The following is a 9,745-nucleotide window of genomic DNA, read 5'->3' on the forward strand; positions in this document are numbered from 1 at the left end:
GTAAAATGGAATTCCAGAATGATTATACCCACAGAGGAGGAGGGGCATAACATTTATCCTTGCATCTTCTCCCTCAGAGAGTTCAGCCCATCAAATATTTTTGGAGAGCCTATCTTGTGCCACATACCATGTGCACAGCCTTAAGGAAAGTTTGGGCACTGGCCTTTGAGAAACTCCCTGTCCAATGGGTAAAGCAAGCACATTACCATATTGGTACAATGGTAAGTGTGCCAATCAATGCACCCCCTTTTCCATATGCATGTAACAGTACAAGGAGTAAATACTAATTCTGCTGTTAGTGTTCCTATAAAATGTTCTTGGAGCAAGAGATAGGACAAGAGGTATTAATGTGTGCTCTGTGACAAGAAGCGACATGCTCAGATCTGAGTGTGGCACAATCTTAGGTAGAAAGACCATGGATGAATTGGGTTTTGGTAGGTCTCATGTTCTTTTTGCATGCTGTACAGGTTAGTGTGTAGAAGTGAAAGTGTCAATAATAACTGAAACGACTCCATCAAGTTAGGTCTGGGGAAAAGCAGCAGCAAAAATGAGTCATTACTTCTGGTCACAAAACAAAAGTACCAGACCTGATTTACTCTGCGGGCATCCAGCTGACTACCTTGTTGAATACAAACATTTCATAATGCTTGTATGTTTCATTGTTGCTTTGGGAGGTAGGCGATTGTTTTTGAAATTCATCTTTGTTCTGTGAACCTTTTGTCAATGCAGAAAGCCATCACAACTACATACGTTAAAAGAAAGGGCCCAATGAAAAGATAAAGACATGAGAGAATACTGTCAATCTTGCTTCATTTAATTATAAGTAGTGTCTATTCTGTATTCCTGTATTCAGTAACATTTGCTAAGCATGGTAGTGTGGTAGACATGTAAGAAGAATAACTTAACTTCAAGGAGTCCTCTTGTGGGAGAGATTGGCAAACACATAATTACTGTGCAGTGTGTTAAATATAACTATAAAGGTGTGGCCAAGATTCTCTGCTCACAAGAAGGAGGAAGAGCTGTACACTGCCTGCCTGGCCAGACCTAACCTAACCAAAATATCTGAGAGAGGGGAGGACAATGGGAGCAAACACACAAATAGAGCCCAGGCATACAATTCATGATTTACTTAATTGATGTCATTAATTTTGTCCATTTTATTATGGCTTTTGATGTGATCTTTCTTCAGAGGATATAAATAACCCATCCCAATCCCAATAAGAAAATTAGGAAAGGCTTCACAAATAAGGACCTCTCAATGATTAAGAATTCAGCAGGTATAGTGAATGATATTCATACGGATCAAGTAACATATTCAACACACAGATGCTTTAGTCTGCAATTCAATTCTAGAGATTAGGAAAAAGTTTCTAGACTCCTGTAAAATAAAATTTATTTGGGAAAAATAACTGCTTTAAAATCCTTTCTGGAACTAGGAATACTATATAGAAACAAATAATGAAGCAAATATGCATAAAGAACTCCTTCAATTTAACCCATTGTATTAAGGAGTGAAATTGCTTTCTTTGGGGACCTTTTTATTTTATTATTTTTTTATTGCATTTTAGGTTTTGGGGTACATGTGCAGAACATGCAAGACATTTGCATAGGTACACACATGGCAGTTTGTTTTACTGCCTTCCTCCCCTTCACCCGCGTTTGGCATTTCTCTCTTTGGGGATCTTTAATGTACTCACTAATGATCTTGGTCCCTTTTGATATCGCAGGTGCTGACGACCATGAACTAGCTCTATATCCTTTATAGAGACGAATGCTTCAGTAATAAAGAGCATTGCAGAGATAGTGTAAAAAACATTTCTTAATCTGGTCTTACCTGTAAGAACTGCAGATGCTCTTTGATTATCAGGTTGTGTCCTAATAAACCCATCATAAATTAAAAATATTGTAAGTTGAAGTGCATTTAATACAACGAACCTACTGAACATTGTAACTAAGACTAGCCTACCTTAAAAGTTTTCATAACACATCAGCCTACAGTTAGACAAAATCATCTAACACAAAGTCTATTTTATAATAAAGTATTGACTATCTCAGGTAATTTAGTAAATATTGTACTAAACATGAAAGGCAGAATGGTTGTACGAGTACTTGAAGTATAAATTTCTTCCAAATGTGTATCACTTTTGCACCATCCTAAAGTAAATCAAGACCTTCTGTATCAATATTTAATGATGTGGCTTGACTTATAACTGGAAGTCAGGAAATGCAGAATCTGGGATGCCAAAGATGTAGCCTGAGGAAATTTTGGGAATGATGTATGTGTTTTGTTTCTTAGTTGTGGTGTGATTACATAACTGCATGCATTGATCAAAACTCAAATAACTGTACACCAAAAGAGTAGATTTTACTGTTTACAAATTGAAAAGAAAGTTTTTAAAAGAAATATATTTGGACTTTTTCTCACATGTTATTTTGTCCTTTTATTTACCAAGCTTTTTCTCATTCTTCCTTTTCTCAATTAATTGAGTTAATTCAGTTTCTTTAATCCCTTTGTTCCCTCTACCAATTTAACAGTTTTATGTTCTATTTTTTTTGTGGCAGGCATTTGTGGCTGCTTATCCAATAGGCAGTCTCCCTTTCTTTCTGACTAATAGAAACTCGAAATTTTTTGGTTGGTATGGCAATAGGCCTAGTGTGAAATATCATATTTCCAAGACTTCCTGACAACTTTGGTAGCTTAACAAGACAGTTCTGCCAATGAAAAATGTACAAAAGTTTGCTGAATAGCCTTCTAGAAAGCCCTCTTGGGGGTCAAATCAGTTGGCATGTGCTTTTTGCCCTTTGCTTTAACTTGCTTTCTGCCTGGAGCCCTCCAGTGGGCTGAAATGAGTATCCATCTTGAGATTGTGAAGTGGTGACCATGAAAACAGACATAAAGATGGTTGAACACAACGAGAAAAAAACAGCCTGAGTCCTTAAGAGCATTGGGAGCCACCATCCTAGCACTAGGCTGCTTATTCTGGACTTAGGATTACTTGAGAAAAACAAAATCTCCATTTATTGACATTATAAGTGCTCTTTTCTGTTAAATGCAGTCAAAATTGCTACATTCCTAAATGCAATTTTCTTAGTGGTTTCATACATTTTAAAAATCTTGAATTACACAGAAAGGGGAGTACTAAACAGTGGGGTCTATTGGGGGGAAAAGGGGAGGGCCAGTGGGAGGGGGAGGTGGGGAGGGATAGCCTGGGGAGAAATGCCAAATGTGGGTGAAGGGGAGAAGAAAAGCAAAGCACACTGCCATGTGTGTACCTACGCGACTGTCTTGCATGCTCTGCTCATGTACCCCAAAACCTATAATCCAATAAAAAATTAAAAAAAAAAAAAGAAAGAAAACATCAAAAAAAAAAATCTTGAATTGTAATAATTATATTTGATTTAACAAGTCTAAAGCTAAATAGCTCTACCTTCTTCCAAATAATGCAGGAACTTCAGAATGCTTTGATCATCCTTTCTCATCTTATATATTATTACATTATTGACATAGTACTAACATCCCTGAAATTAGTCATTATCATTATTATTACTACTGCAACGTTTTAGCTACCAGTGCTTCTCTCCACTCATCTACAAGCTTACCAATTTCAATTTCTTTACTCACTGCTCCTTTTTGCATCCAACTCCATCTTTTGGGATTCAGCTTCCTTTTTCCTGAATTTTTGCTCTAGTGACTTTTTAAAAATTGTATTTTTTAATTGACTAATAATTGTACCTAGTTATGAAAGACATAGTGATCTTTCCATATCTATAATGTATAATGATCAGATCAGGGTAATAAGCATATTCATCAACTCAAACATTTATCATTTCTTCATGTTGGGAACATTCAATGTCTTCCTTCTAGCTACATGAAACTATATAATATATTGCTGTTAAATATAGTCATCCTGCAGTGTTATGGAACACTAGAAGTTATTTCTATTTAGTTGTGATTTTGTATCCTTTTCATTAAAGATCTGTGAGTAGTCATCTTTATTCATTTCATCTTTTTTCTTAGTGGTTTCATCTTTTTTCATTTAGTCTTTGTTTCTCTGAAAATGTATCTATTTTGTCTCAATTTGGATAATACCTGAGCTTAATTGTTGCTTTTGAGACAACTGCTATTAATGTAATTGTCATTATTTGTAAGTACCTGTCTTTTTTTTAAGATTGTCTCTTTCTCTTGGTGTTCTGTAGTGTAGTCACCTCTTATCCACCATTTTGCTTTCTCTGGTGTCAGTTATCCAAGATTTCAGTTACCTGTGGCCAACTACGGTTTGAAAATATTAACTTTCAATCTCTAAGAACTTGCTTTATGAATCTGAGTGCTCCTGTGTTGAGTGCATTTCGGATAGTTAGCTCTTCTTGTTTAATTGAACCCTTTACCATCCATTATGTAATGCCCTTCTTTTTCTTTTTTGATCTTTGTTGGATTAAAGTCTGTTTTGTCTGAAATTAGGGTAGCAACCCCTGCATTTTTCTGATTTCCATTTACTTGGTAGATTTTCCTCCATTCCTTTATTTTGAGCCTGTGGGTGTCATTCCATGTGAGACAGGTTTCTTGAAGACAACATACCTTTGGGTCTTGCTTTTTATCTAACTTGCTACTCTGTGCCTTTTAAATAGGGCATTTAGCCCATTTAAATTCAAGGTTATAATAATAATTATTATTATTACTTTTTGAGACAGAGTCTCACTCTACTGCCCAGGCTGGAGTGCAATGGCATGATCTTGGCTCACTGCAACTTCTGCCTCCTTGGTTCAAGCGATTCTCCTGCCTCAGCCTCCTGAGTGGCAGGGATTACAGGGGCACACCATCATGCCTGGCTAATTTTTTGTATTTTTAGTAGAGACAGGGTTTCACCACATTGGCTAGGCTGGTCTCAAACTCCTGACCTTGTGATCCACTTGCCTCAGTCTCCAGAAGTGCTGAGATTACAGGCATGGGCCACTGTGCCTGGCCAAGGTTATTATTGATATGTGTTGATTGGATCCTGTCATTGTGTTATCTATTTATTATGCTGACTTGTTTATGAGGTTGCTTTATAGTGTCACTGATTTGTGTACTTACATGTGTTTTGTATTTGCTGGTGTTAGTCTTTCCTTTCCATATTTAGTGCTCCATTCAAGATCTATTGTAAGGTGGATCTGGTGGTAATGAACTCCCTCAGCATTTGGTTATCTGAAAAGGATCTTATTTTTCCTTTGCTAAGGAAGTTTAGTTTGGCTGGATAGGAAATTCTTGTTTGAGGATTTTTTTCTTTAAGAATGTTAAATATAGGCTCCTGATTTCTACTGTCTTGTAGGGTTTCTGCTGAGAGGTCCACTGTTAGTCTGATGGGGTTTCCCTTTGTAGATGAGGCATCCAAATAGGAAGAAAGTCAAACTATCTCTCTTTGCAGACAACATTATTCTATATCTAGAAAACCCCATAATCTCAGCCCCAAATCTCCTTCAGGTGATAAATAACTTCAGCAAAACCACAGGATATGAAATCAACATACAAAATCATTAGCATTACTATACACCAAAAACAGCCAAGCTGAGGGCCAAATTAAGAATGCAATCTCATTCACAATTGACATGAAAAGACTGAAATATCGCCTGTAATCCCAGCACTTTGGGAGGCCAAGATGGGTGGATCACGAGGTCGAGAGATCGAGACCATCCTGGTCAACATGGTGAAACTCCGTCTCTACTAAAAATACAAAAAATTAGCTGGGCATGGTGGCGCGTGCCTGTAATCCCAGCTACTCGGGAGGCTGAGGCAGGAGAATTGCCTGAACCCAGGAGGCGGAGGTTGTGGTGAGCTGAGATCGCTCCATTGCACTCCAGCCTGGGTAACGAGCGAAACTCCGTCTCAAAAAAAAAAAAAAAAAGACTGAAATATCTAGAATACAGCTTACCAGGGAGGTGAAAGACCTCCACAATGAGAAGTACAAAACACTGCTAAAAGTAATCAGAGAAGACACAAACAAATGGAAAAACATTCCATGCTCATATATAGAAAGAATCAGTATCGGCCCTCTGCTCCTCCTGTTCAACAGACAGCAGCATCTTGTCTCCCGTCGCCAGCCACATCCCTGAGACATCATGGGGAAGGTACGGTCAGAGTCAACAGATTTGGTCGTATTGGGCGCCTGGTCACCAGGGCCGCTTTTAACTCTGGTAAAGTGGATATCGTTGCCAACAATGATCCCTTCATTGACCTCAACTACATGGTCTACATGTTCCAGTATGATTCCACTCATGGCAAATTCCACGGCACTGTCAAGGCTGAGAATGGGAAGCCCATCAATGGAAATCCCATCACCATCTTCCAGGAGCGAGATCCCTCCAAAATCAAGTGGGGCGATGCTGGCGCTGAGTATGTGGTGGAGTCCCCTGGCGTCTTCACCACCATGGAGAAGGCTGGGGCTCACTTGCGGGGGGAGCCAAAAGGGTCATCATATCTGCCCCCTCTGCTGACGCCCCCATGTTCGTGATGGGCGTGAACCATGAGAAGTATGACAACAGCCTCAAGGTCGTCAGCAATGCCTCCTGCATCACCAACTGCTTAGCGCCCCTGGCCAAGGTCATCCATGACAACTTTGGTATTGTGGAAGGACTCATGACCACCGTCCATGCCATCACTGCCACCCAGAAGACCATGGATGGCCTCTCTGGGAAACTGTGGCGTGATGGCTGTGGGGCTCTCCAGAACATCATCCCTGCCTCTACTGGCGCTGCCAAGGCCGTGGGCAAGGTCATCCCTGAGCTGAATGGAAGCTCACTGGCATGGCCTTCCATGTCCCCACTGCCAACGTGTCAGTGGTGGACCTGACCTGCCGCCTGGAAAAACCTGCCAAATATGATGACATCAAGAAGGTGGTGAAGCAGGCATCGGAGGGCCCCCTCAAGGGCATCCTGGGCTACACTGAGCACCAGGTGGTGTCCTCTGACTTCAACAGCGACACCCATTCTTCCACCTTCGATGCTGGGGCTGGCATTGCCCTCAACAACCACTTCGTCAAGCTCATTTCCTGGTATGACAATGAATTTGGCTATAGCAACAGGGTGGTGGACCTCATGTCCCACGTGGCCTCCAAGGAGTAAGACCCCTGGACCACCAGCCCCAGTGAGAGCATGAGAGGAAGAGAGGCCCTCACTGCTGGGGAGTCCCTGCCACAGAGTCTCTCACCACACCAAATTGCCCCTCCTCACAGTTTCCATGCAGGCCCCTTGAAGAGGGAGGGGCCTAGGGAGCCCCACCTTGTCGTGTACCATCAATAAAGTCCCCCAAGCTCAGTTAAAAAAAAAAAAAAAAAGAAAGAATCAGTATCATTAAAATAGCCAAACTGCCCAAAGCAATTTACAGATTGAATGCTATTTCTATCAAACTAATGCTGATGTTCTTCACGGAACTACAAAAAAGTATTTTAAAATTTATATGGAATCAAAAAAGAGCCCAAATAGCCAAGGCAATCCTAAGAAGAAAGAACAAAGCTGGAGGCATCACATTACCCAACTTCAAACTGTATTACAGGGCTACAGTAACCAAAACAGCATGGTACAAAAACAGACACATAGACCAATGAAACAGAATTCAGAATCCAGAAATAAGGCTGCACACCTAAAACCATTTAATCTTCAACAAAGCTGACAAAAACAAACAATGAGTAAAGGACTCCCTAGTCAATGAATCATGCTTGGATAGCTGGCTAGCCATATGCAGAAGATTGAAATTGGACCCCTTTCTTACATCATATACAAAAAAATCAACTCAAGATGGATTAAAGATTTAAACATAAAACTAAAAAAACCATGGAAGATAAGCTAGGAAATATCATTCTGGACACAGGAATAAGCAAAGATTTCATAATGAAAGATGCCGAAAGCAATTGCAACAAAAGCAAAAATTAACAAATGAGATTTAATTAAACTTAAGAGCTTCTGCACAGCAAAAGAAAGTATCAACAGAGTAACAACTTATAGAATGGGATAAAATATTTACAAATTATGCATGTGACAAAGGTCTAATATCCAGCATCAACAAGGAATTTAACAAATTTACAAGAAAAAACAACTCCATTAAAAAGTGGGCAAAGAATATGAACAGACACTTTTCAAAAGAAGAGATACATGCAGCCAAGGAGCATATGAAAAAAAGCTCAACATCACCAATAATAGAGATATGCAAATCAAAACCACAATGAGATGCTATCTCACACCAGTCAGAATGGCTATTAATAAAAAGTAAAAAAATAACAGATGCGTCAAGGTTCTAGAGAAAAGTTAATACTTATACACTCTTGGTGGGAGTGTAAATTAGTTCAACCATTGTGGAAAGTAGTGTGGCTAAAAATAGAACTACCATTCAACCTAGCAATCCCATTACTGAGTATATACCCAAAGGAGTATAAATCATTCTGTCATAAAGACACATGCACGTGAATGTTTATTGTAGCACTAGTCACAATAGCAAAGATATGGAATCGACTTAAATGCCCACCAATGCCAGATTGGATAAAGAAAATGTGGTACATATTTGCCACCAAATACTATGCAGCCATAAAAAAGAATGAGATCATGTCTTTTGCAGGAACATGGACGGAGCTGACGGCTATTATCCTTACCAAACTAATACAGGAACATTTTCTCACTTATAAATGAGAGCTAAGTAGTGAGAACTCACGGACACAAAAAGGGGAACAACAGATACTGGGGCTTACTTGAGGGTTCAGGATGGAAAAAATAACTTTTGTGTACTAGGCTCAGTACCTGAGTGATGAAATAATCTGTACAGCAAACCCCCATGACACAAGTTTACCTATATAACAAACCTACACATGTACCTCTGAACCTAAAATAAACACTTTTTTAAAAAAGGAAATATTAAATGAAAAATTCCAGAGAAATTCATGCATTTTAAATTGTGTGCCTTTCTGAATAGTGTGATAAAATCTTGTGTCATTTTACTCTGTCCTGCCCAGGACGTGACTCATCCTTTTGACCTGCATGTCCACTCTATATACCTCCTGTTCATTAGTCACTTAGTAGCCAACTCGGTTATCAGATAGACCATGGGGTATCTCAGTGCACGTTTAAATAACCCTTATTTTACTTTATAATAGCCCTAAAGTGTAAGAGTAGCGATGCTGTCATACTGTTACACTTGTTCTATTTTATTATTAGTTATTGTTAATCTTTTACTGTGCCTAATTTATAAATTAAACTTTATCATAGATATATATGTATTTTAAAAAACTATAATATATATAGGGTTGGTACTATCTGTGGTTTTAGGCATCCACTGGGGTCTTGGAGCCTATCCCATGCAGATAAAGGAGGAAGGTTTTTGTTTCACTGTGATGTTTCTGGGTGTTAGTATCTTTTTATTTATGCATACCAAGACTTCTTAGGCTTACTAAATCTGATTGCTTAAGTGCAGGAGTTTGAGGTTGCAATGAACCATGATATCATCACTGTACTCCAACCTGGGTGACAGAGTAATCCTCCCACCTCAGTTTCCTGAGTAGCTGTTACTACAGGTGTGCACGACCATGCCCAGCTAATTTTTAAGATTTTTTTTGTGCAGGTGGAGTGTCACTATGTTTCCCAGGCTGGTCTCAAACTACTGAACTCAAGAGATCCTCCTGCCTTGCCTCCCAAAGTGCTGGGATTATCGGCATGAGCCACTGTGCCTGGCCTCCTCCCTTAATTATTTTATAAGGCTTGTTTAACCTTAACACCAAAACTATACAGG

The 9,745-nt window shown here is 39.3% G+C and overlaps 1 pseudogene; it reads left to right on the forward strand.

The window, feature by feature from the left end:
- The first annotated feature begins 5,865 nt into the window (after nt 1-5,865).
- On the forward strand, nt 5,866-7,229 carry LOC144580260 (glyceraldehyde-3-phosphate dehydrogenase pseudogene; annotated as a pseudogene).
- Nucleotides 7,230-9,745: the final 2,516 nt, after the last annotated feature.

The sequence above is a fragment of the Callithrix jacchus genome, chromosome 18 (assembly GCF_049354715.1).
Source record: "Callithrix jacchus isolate 240 chromosome 18, calJac240_pri, whole genome shotgun sequence".
NCBI lineage: Eukaryota > Metazoa > Chordata > Mammalia > Primates > Cebidae > Callithrix > Callithrix jacchus.